Genomic DNA, 10,652 nt, shown 5'->3' on the forward strand with positions numbered 1-10,652 from the left:
TTTTTTTTCATTTGTTTTATTTATATTGTCAGCTGTGTTGATATTTTTTTATCTATTATTGAACCATCCTTGCATTCCTGGTATGAATCACTCTTGGTCATGATGTATTATTTATAATGTTTTGTTGAATTCTACTGCTTGAATTTTGTTGAAAATTTTTACATCTATGTTCATGAGAGATGTTGTTGTTGTTGTTGTTATGTGCCGTGGAGTCAGTTCCGACTCATAGCGACCCTGAACACGTTTCCGAGGCTGTAAATCTTAACGGGAGCAGAAAGCCTCATCTTTCTCCCGCGGAGCAGCTGGTAGTTTCAAACTGCTGATCTTGCGGCTTGCAGCCCGATTTGTAACCACTACGCTAGCAGAGCTCTATAATTTTATTTTTTTCGTAATGTATTTTCCTGGTTTGGGTATGAGGGCTATGCTTGCTTCATAAAATATATGCAAGGGTTTTCCATCCTTTTCTGTGTTCTGGAATAGTTTCAGTAGAAATTGTGACACATTTTCTCTGAAAATTTGTAAGAATTCACCAGTAAAGTCACCTGAGACTAGATATAATTTTGCTCAGTTTTTAAATTACCTCATCAAATTCTTTTTTTGTTATAGGTCTGTTAAAGGTTTCTATTTCACTCTGTGTGAGTCTAGGTAGGTCATGTTTTTCTTATTCATTTCTTCCAGATATTTGAATTTGTTGGAGTACTGCTCTTCATAGTAATCTGTTATTATCCTTTTCATTTCCAGTTTTTCTCTGTTGTGATATCACCCATATTGTTTCTTATGAATGCTATTTGCATCCTTCTTTTCTTCTGTTAGATTGGCCAATGTTTTTCTCATTTTATTATTCCCTTCAGAGAACGAAATAATCTTCTTAATTCTTTGAATTGTTTTTACAGTTTTTGAATTCATTTATTTCTTCTACTTTAAGCTTTGTTATTTATTTATTCTAGTGACTGTAGACTTACTTTCTGGTCTTTTTCTAATTGTTGAAGATGTTTACTATGTTTCTTGTTTTTGGAAGTGTACATTTCTTGCTATAAATTGACCTCTAAGAACTATATTCATCCTTAACATATTAGTATGTTGTCTTTTTATTTTTATTTGATTCATGGAATATTTGCTTTTCATTATGTATTTGTTCTAGTACCCAGTAGCTTTGAAGCATGGTATTATTTAATTTCCATGTATTTGATTTTGCTTCCTTGATCTTCCTGTAGCTGCTTTCTAATTTTATAGCACTGTGATCTGAAAAGATGGTTTTAGTATTTCTATGTTTTTAAATTTATTGAGGCTTGTTGTTTTTTGTTGTTGTTGTTAGGTGCCATAGATTCAGTATCAACCCATAGTGACCTTATGCACAACAGAACAAAAAACTGCCCGATCCTAGGCCAACCTCACTACGGTTGCCATGCTTGAGTCCATCGATGCTGCCACTTGGCCAATCCATCTCTTTTTCTCTGACCCTCCACCTTACCAAACATGATATCCTTCTCCAGTGACTGGTCCTTCCTGATAATAAGTTCGAAGTACGAGAGATGAAGCTTGGCTGTCTTGGCCTCCAAGAAGCACTCTTTTGGCAGTCCATGGCACTTTCAATATTCTCTTCCAACACCATAACTCAAAAGCATCAATTCTTCTACCGTCTTCCTTATTCACTGTCCAGCTTTTACATGCATATGAGGTTATTGAAAATACCATGGCTTGGGTCAGGTGCACCTTAGTCCTCAAGCTGACATCTTTGCTCTTCAACACTTTAAAAAGGTTTTGTGCAGCAGATTTGCCTAATGCATTACATCGTTTGATTTCTTGACTGCTGCTTCCCTGAGTGTTGAAAGTTGATCCAAGAAGAATGAAGTCCTTGACAACTTCAATCTTTTCTCCATTGATAAGAATGTTGTTTATTGGTCCACTTGTGAGAATTTTTGTTGTCTTTACATTGAGCCCGATTCGTAACCACTAATCCATACCAAAAGCTGTGCTCTTTGATCTTCATTAGTAAATGTTTCAAGTCCTCTTCACTTTCAGCAAGCAAGGTTGTGTCATCTGCATATTGCAGGTTGTTAATGAGTCTTCCTCCAATCCTGATGCCATGGTTTTCTTCATATAACACAGCTTCTCAGATTATTTGCTCAGCATGCAGGTTGAATAAGTATGGTGAAAAAATACAACTTTGTCTCACACCTTTCTTAATTTTAAAACATTCAGTGTTCCCATGTTCTGTTTAAACAACTGCCTCTTTTCCAGGTACTGATTCCTCATGAGCACAATTAAATATTCCAGAATAGTCATAGTTCAGTGTTCTCCATAGCTTGTCATGATCCACACAATCAAAAGCCTTTGCATAGTCAATAAAGCACAGGTAAACATCTTTCTGATATTCTCTGCTTTTAGCCAATATCCATCGGACATCAGCAATGATATCCCTCATTCCACAACCTCTTTTGAATCTGACTTGAACCTCTGGAAGTTCCATGTCAATGTATGATAGTAGCCGTTTCTGTATTACCTTTTGTAAAACTTTACTCTCATGAGATATCAAAGAGATTGTCCAATGATTTCCGTATTCCATTGGGTCACCTCTCTTTGGAATGGGCACAAATAAGGATCTCTTCCAATCAGTCGGCCAGATAGTTGTCATCCAAATTTCTTGGCAGAGATGAGTGCCTGTTCCTCTTCACTTTCTTGAAAGATTTCAGTTTTTATTCCGTCAATTCCTGGTATAAAAATTGCTTTATTGACAACGCAAAGGCTTTTTTAGTGACCTAAAATATGGTCTATTCTGGAGAATGTTCCATATGCACTGAAAAAGAATGTGTATTGTGCTTCTGTTAGTTTGTGTGCACTGTATAAATCTATGATGAGGTCAAGGTGGTTGTGCTGTTTTGTTCTTCTTTATCTTTGTTGAATTTATTTCTAGTTGTACTGTCCATTATTTAAAGTAGTATTTTAAAATTTCCTCTTATTATTGTGCTGTTGTTGTTAAGTGTTGTTGAGTCGGTTCCGACTCATAGTGATCCTGTATAGGGTTTCCAAGGAGTGGCTGGTGGGTTTGAACTGCCAACTTTGTGGTTCAAACTGACCTTGCAGAATAGTACATTATACTGCAGCGCCACCCTAGGACTCCTACTATTGCTATAGAGTTGCTTATTAAATTCCTAAATTCTATTGTTGTTGTTAAGTGCCATCATGTTAGTACCAACTCAGAGCAACCCTATGCCCAACAGAACGGAACACTGCCCAGTCCTCTGCTAACCACACAATTGTTGCTATGTTTGAGCCCATCCTACTGCCACTGTGCCAATCCATCTTGTTAGAGGTCTTCCTCTTTTTATACAACCCTCCATTTTATCAAACATGATATCCTACTCTGGGGACTTGTCCCTCCTGACACTATGTCCGAAGTATGAGAGATGAAATCAGGCCATTCTGGCTTCTAGAAAGCATTCTGGCTGTACTTCTTCCAAAACAGATTGTTTGTTCTTCTGGTAATCATAGTTCTTTCAGTATTCTCCTCCAACACCATAGCTCAAATGTGTCAGTTTTATGGTCTTCCTTATTCATTGTCCAACTTTCAAATACATATCAGGTTATTGAAAATACCATGGCTTGGGTCAGTCGCACCTTAGTCTTCAAAGTGACATCTTTCCTCTTCAAAACTTTAAAGAGGTCTTGTTCAGCAGATTTGCCTAATGCAATTTGTCATTTGATTTCTTGACTGCTGCTTCCATGAGTGTTGATGATTGATTTGAGCAATATGAAGTCTTTGACAACTTCAATCTTTTCATATTATTTATTGGCACAATGGTGAGTATTTTTGTTTTCTTTAAATTGAGATGTAACCCATAGTAAGGGCTGTGGTCTTTGATCTTCATCAGGAGTATTTTAGGTCCTTGTTGCTCTATATGTAGTTTGAGGCTTTTTCATTGGGAGCATAGATGTATATTATGGTTATGTCCTCTTGTACAATTGACCCTTTAATCATAAGATAAATATCCTTGTTTATCTCTAATGCTGTGTTTTTGCCTGAAAGTCTATTTTATTCAAAAATTAATATTGCCCCTCCTGCTTATTTTTTATTGTTATTAGCTTAAAATATTTCTGTTTCATGCTTTGATTTTTAATCTATTTTATTTTTATGTGTAAGATGTGCCTCTTGTAGATATCATATTGAAGGATCCTATATTTGTATCCGTTCTGCTATTCTCTGTCTCTTGTCTTGTCCATGTTCAGTGTAATTATTGATAGGTGAGAATTTATTGCAATCAATTGATTTCTGTTTTTTGTGGTTATGCTGTGCTCTATGTTCCACGTAATTTTGTGTGCTGAGGCAATTTTGGGTGTTTTCTTGCCAATTTCTTTACTGCTTCTGTTTTAATGTTTTAAACATCTTTTCAGTTTTCCTTTTTCTTCATTTGATTTGAAGGTGTGTGCAATAATTTTATATGAGGCCTGTAATTTATTAATGTCTTCAACAGTTAAAAGTAATCTATTTTATCTTGAAATCTAATTGACTTCTTCCCCATTTTCAATTTGGTAACTATGCTTTTCTCTTTTTTTTCCCTTCTATTTGTCATTATCATAAATTGATGTCTGATTCCCTATTTTCAGTCATGTAGGATTGTTTTACTTTGGATGCTTCTCTATCTGTTTTTCTCAGTTAATAAGAATGTTGTTTATTGGTCCAGTGGTGAGAACTTCTGTTTTCTTTACATTGAGATGCAATCCATTAAGAAGTCTGTGGTCTTTGATCTTCATTAGTATGTATTTTAAGTCCTCTTCACTTTCAGCAAACAAGGTTGTAATCATCTGCATATCACAGGTTGTTAATGAGTCTTCCTCCAATCCTGATGCCACATTTTTCTTCATATAACACAGCTTCTCAGATTATTTGCTCAGCATACAGATTGAATAAGTATGGTGAAAGAATACAACCCTGTCGCACACCTTTCTAATTTTAAACCATTCAGTGTTCCCGTATTCTGTTTGAACTGCCTCTTGGTGCATGTACAGATTCGCAATGTTGTCCATTGCTTGTCATGATCCACACAATTGAAAGCCTTTGCATAATAAATAAAGCACAGAGAAACATCTTTCTGGCAATCTCTGCTTTCAGCAAAGATCCATCGGACATCAGCAATGATATCCTTCATTCCACAGCCTCTTCTGAACCTGGCTTGAACCTCTGGAAGTTTTCTGTCACTGTATGCTTGCATCCATTTCTGTATTTCCTTTAGTAAAACTTTACTCACATAGGATATGAAAGATACTGTTGGGTGATTTTCACATTCCGTTGGGTCACCTCTCTGGAATGGGCACAAATACAGATCTCTTCCAATCAGTCGGTCAGATAGTTGTCTTCAAAATTTCTTGGCATAAATGAGTGAGTGCCGCCAGTGATGCCTCACTTCTTGAAAGATTTCAATTTTTATTCCATCAGTTCCTACTGCGTTGTTCTTTGCTAATTCCTTCAATGTACCTTAGACTTCTTCTTGATCATGTGCTAGCTCTTGAAGATGGTTGAATACCAAACATTTCATTTTGGTACAGTGGTTCTGTGTATTCCATCCATCTTCTTTTGATGCTTTCTGCATCATTCAATAAATAATTTGCTCAGAGAATCCTTCAATAATTAAAGTCAAGGCTTGGATTTTTATTTCAGTTCCCCCAGCTTGTTAAATGTTGAGCATGTTCTTCTGTTTTGGTTTTCTGACTTCAGATCTTTGCACAATTTGTTGTACAAGTCATTGTCAAAGACTTCATTCTTCTTGGATCAACCATCAACACTCATGGAAGCAGCAGTCAAGAAATCAAATGACGCATTGCCCTAGGCAAATCTGCTGCACAAGACCTTTTTGAAGTGTTGAAGATCAAAGATGTCACCTTGAGGATTAAGGGGCGCTTGACCCAAGCCATGGTATTTTCAATAACCTCATATGCGTGCTAAAGCTGGACAGTAAATAAGGAAGACCATAGAAGAATTGATGCATTTGAGTTATGGTGTTGAAGGAGAATATTTGAAGTACCATGAGCTGCCAAAAGAACAAACAGTTGGAAGAAGTGCAGCCTGATTGCTCCTTGGTGGCCAGGATGGACAAACTTCATCTCTCATTCTTCGGACATATTGTCAGGAAGGACCAGTTGCTGGAGAAGGATATCATGTTTGGTAAGGTAAAGGGTCAGAGAAAAAGAGGAAAACCCCCAGCTAGATGGACTGGCAAAGTAGCAACATCAATGGACTCAAGCATGGCAACAATTGTGAGGTTGTCCCAGGAACGGTCAGTGTTTCATTCTGTTTTGCATAGGGTCACTATGAGTCGGTACTGACTTGATGGCACCTAACAACAATGACAACATATCTGTTTTGAGCTCTGCATGATGTTGACATGTATATCAATGTCTGGTTGCTGTTAACTGTTGCTGGTTCTGAGTCCAAAGGATTCCCTTAGTAGATTTTGTAAAGTTGATCTTGTTTTAAAAAATCTGTTTATCTAGAGATGATAATTTTTCCATTATATTTGAGAGACAGTTTTGTATATGATTCTTGGTTGGCAATTTTTTCTTTCATTTTTGTGTATGTCTCCCCATTGCATTTTTACTTGCATGGTTTCTGCTAAGGAAACAGTGTTATCCTTTGAAGTAATGTTTCAGTTTTCAAGATTTGCTTTCAGGATTCTTTGTCTTTGATGAAGAGTTTGATTATGATATGCTTTCTTTTTCTTTTGGGGTATATTCTGTTCAGAGTTCATTCAGCTTCATCTTATCTTTCACGATGTTAGGGGAATATTCTTCCAACAGCTCTTCAACTATCTTTTCTGTGGGTTTTTTGTTTGTTTATTTGTTTCTTACTATTCTGGAATTCCAATCACCTGTAAGTTATTCTTCTTCATGTTGTCCCACATTAACCTTAGGCCTTTTTCAGATTCTTTTCATAATTTTTTTCTGTTTGTTTTTCTAACTTATGTGTATTGAGAGATTTATCTTCAAGCTCACTAATTTTAGCTTCCATTGATTCAAATCTATTTCTTTTGCCCTTTCAATGGATTGTCCATTTGCTAAATCTTAGTATTAATCTTCTGGGTTTCTGTATGTAGGTTTTGTATTGTCTCTAATCCTTTATTAATTTTGCTTGATTATTCCTGTAGTGCTTTTCTGAATTCTTCCTTGTTTTCCTGGATCTTTCTGTCAATTATTTGTTGTTGTTTTTAAGTGCCATTAAGTCAATTGCAATTCATAGCGACTCTGTATAGGTTTCTAAGGAGTAGCTGGTGGGTTTTGAACTGCCAACTTTTTGATTTGCTATCCAGTGCTGATCCACAGCACCTAAATATCATTCTCCTGAATCTTTTTCAGGTAGTTCCAATGCCCTTTTATCTAAAAAAATATTTCTATCTCTGCCTCTTGATTATTTGTTTGAGTTACTCTGTCTTGTATTTTGTTAGGAAATGCAAAATTATAGAGAAAAGTGTAATGTTGGTCAAGTTCTGGTAAGATCAGTTTTAATTAAGTGTGTTGTCTTATGCAAGCCTTAGAAGATGAATTTGGGAATAGAAGCCATTATGTGACAGATAATAAAATGGATTGTGGGTAAATAAATAATATCATCTCCACTGTTTAATTATCAGAGATCATTTGTAATGAAAAAATGGACTTCAGGTAAGTGGCAGGTGGTAACTTTCTTATACACTCTAGCAAGTTCTAAGTAAAATGGAGAGAGCTGTTTCATTGAAGGAAGCCTTCAAAAAGAGACTTACTGCCATCTTGATTCCAGCTGACAGGTCATGCCAGTTGATGGGAGCAGTTTGTAAAGCAGAATCTCTAAGAAGGTATCTGTATGAAAGTCCAAAGGAACTTGCACTCTTCTTTTCAATTCCCTGTGAACCCAGAGGTGGGTGAGATATTTTTGGAGCATGCCACAGGCAGCCAGGCAGGTGGGGTTTGCATTCCAGCCCATCTCTGTTCAGAAATAATGAAAGAAGCACTAAGAAATTGTACCTGTCAAACCTGTCAAGGACTAAAAACAAGAGGAGAGGATTTTGACAGTTTTCTGCTGATCACTTCTGTTACTGCACTGTGTTTCTGGGGGAGTGATGGGAGAGCAGTGAATTACGTGTTTCTGAATTAACTCAAAAGGATCTCTTCAAATGTGTTTGTTGCATTTCAACAAGTTTGGAAAAGCTGACTTTATATCCCAGTAAGCCTTGTATTTGAGAGAGAGAGAATATGTGAGAGAGACATAATCTGTTGGCTATGTATAGAGCAGACGATAGGATCATCTTTCTGTCTCTGCTTAAGTCTTGTTTTCTTGCTGTGGGTTTTACTTGCAAACTGAGAGCCTCCTAACACTCAAATGCAATTGGAATGCATTGTGTTTCTCTCGTTTCCATCTTCACTATGGAAATAACAAACAGGCAAACCAACGAATTGATGCCCAGTCCATCAGTTCCAAACCATGCCTCTGTGTCAAGAGGAAGGGCTAGTTATGAAAATTACTGTATTATTCATCATGTGAAATCAGGAACTCATTAGTCACAAAGTTGCCATAAGTGTTAACTAACCCAGCTTTGGAGTAAGATTCCGTTATAAACTTCTACAAGGATTTTTATCTGATCTCTGTTCTATGTTTAAAAGGGCAGTTTACCTATCTGAATGTATTGTGGTAAATGTTTAGTCTCAAAATAATGGTGAAAATGCTACAGAAGTTTGAAGCACTATTAGTTTCTGTAAGGCAGTGTCATTTCCAATCTAAGTCAAAGCTTGTTATTTCACTTTACTAGCTGTATATCTTTTGACAAGTCACTTCAACTCCCTGAGCTCATTTATATTATGAAGTAATAATAATAGCTTCCCTGTGTATAAAGGAGCCCTGGGTAGAATAGTGGGTTACACTTTGACCTGCTAACCATAAGATTTGAGCCCAGCAGCCTGCCCGCAGAGAAAGAGGAAACTGTCTGGTCCCATAAAGATTAACAGCCTCAGAAACCTCATACAGGGTCATATGAGTCAAAATCGACTTGATAACATATAACCACTACCACCACCATGCTCACCACCCTGTGTATAGGATTCATGATGTGTCGTTGTAGGATAAGCTAACCTCAAGGTCGGTTGCTCAAATCCACTAACCATTCCTCGGTACCAAGTTGATGGCACTTAGCAACAACCCTATGCATGTTAGCAAAACCAAACCAAGCCCATTGCCTTCCAGTTGATTCTCTTCTGTAACACATGGCAACCCCATGTGTAATAAAGTAGAACTGCTCCATAGGGTTTTTTTTTTTAGCTATAATCTTTAGGAAAGAAGATCACCAGGCCTTTCATCAACAATACTGTTGGGTGAGTTTGAACTGCCAATATTTTTGTTGAGTTCTAACAGGCAAGCTTTAATTGGTAGACATTTACTGATGAAGATCAAAGAGCACAGCCTTCGGTATGCAATGCATCTCAATGTCAAGAAAACAAAAATCCTCACCACTGGACCAATAAACAACTTTCTTATCAATGGAGAAAAGATTGAAGTTTTCAAGGACTTCATTCTTCTTGGATCAACTATCAACACTCATGGAAGCAGCAGTCAGCAAATCAAATGACATATTGCATTAGGCAAATCTGCTGCACAAGACCTTTTTAAAAGTGTTGAAGAGCAAAAATGTCAGCTTGAGGACTAACGTGAGCCTTGACCCAAGCCATGGTATTTTCAATAACCTCATACGCATGCGAAAGCTGGACAGTGAATAAGGAAGACCGTAGAAGAATTGATGCTTTTGAGTTATGGTGTTGGAGGAGAATATTGAGAGTGCCACGGGCTGCCAAAAGAACCAATAGATCCGTTTTGGAAGAAGTGCAGCCAGAGTGCTCCTTGGAGGCCAAGATGGCCAAACTTCGTGTCTTATACTTCGGACATATTGTCTGGAGGGACCAGTCACTGAAGAAGGATATCATGTTTGGTAAGGTGGAGAGTCAGAGTAAAAGAGAAAGACCCCCAACGAGATGGATTGGCCAACTGGCAGCATCGATGCACTCAAGTGTGGCAACAGTAGTGAGGTTGGCCCAGGATCAGGCAGTGTTTCGTTCTGCTGTGCATAAGGTCGCTATGGGTCGGTACCGATTTGATGGCACCTAACACCAACAATCGTTGGAGAAGGATGTCATGCTGGGTAAGGTGGAAGGTCAGAGAAAAAGAGAAAGATCTCTAACGAGATGGATTGGCCAGGTGGCATCATTGATGGACTCAAGTGTGGCAGCGGTAGTGAGGTTGGCCCAGGATCGGATATTGATTCGTTCTGCTGTGCATGGGGTCTCTATGAGTCGGTTCCGACTCGATGGCACCTGACAACAACAACAACAACAACAACAACAACTACAAGTGGGAAGAGGTTGTCAAAAATGAGTGACAGAATGAGGAAGGTAAACCTTTCTTCCTAATTTACCTTGGTTTACTCCAAGCTCTGCTAAAATTTAGCAAAAGCAACTTTCCCATATTTCAGTTTTCCTTTTAAAGAGGCCAATATTGTAGTCCAGAAAGAAAGATAAATGAACTTGTATTGTTGGGTTTTAATTAAGAAATTTATAAACATAAGGAAAATTTTTATATCCATAACCATGGCAAAAATAATTTTCAAGGAAAATAAAATTAGCATCTTACAATTAGGTCTTGA

Source organism: Chrysochloris asiatica, unplaced genomic scaffold (genome assembly GCF_000296735.1).
Source record: "Chrysochloris asiatica unplaced genomic scaffold, ChrAsi1.0 scaffold00134, whole genome shotgun sequence".
Classification (NCBI taxonomy): Eukaryota; Metazoa; Chordata; class Mammalia; order Afrosoricida; family Chrysochloridae; genus Chrysochloris; species Chrysochloris asiatica.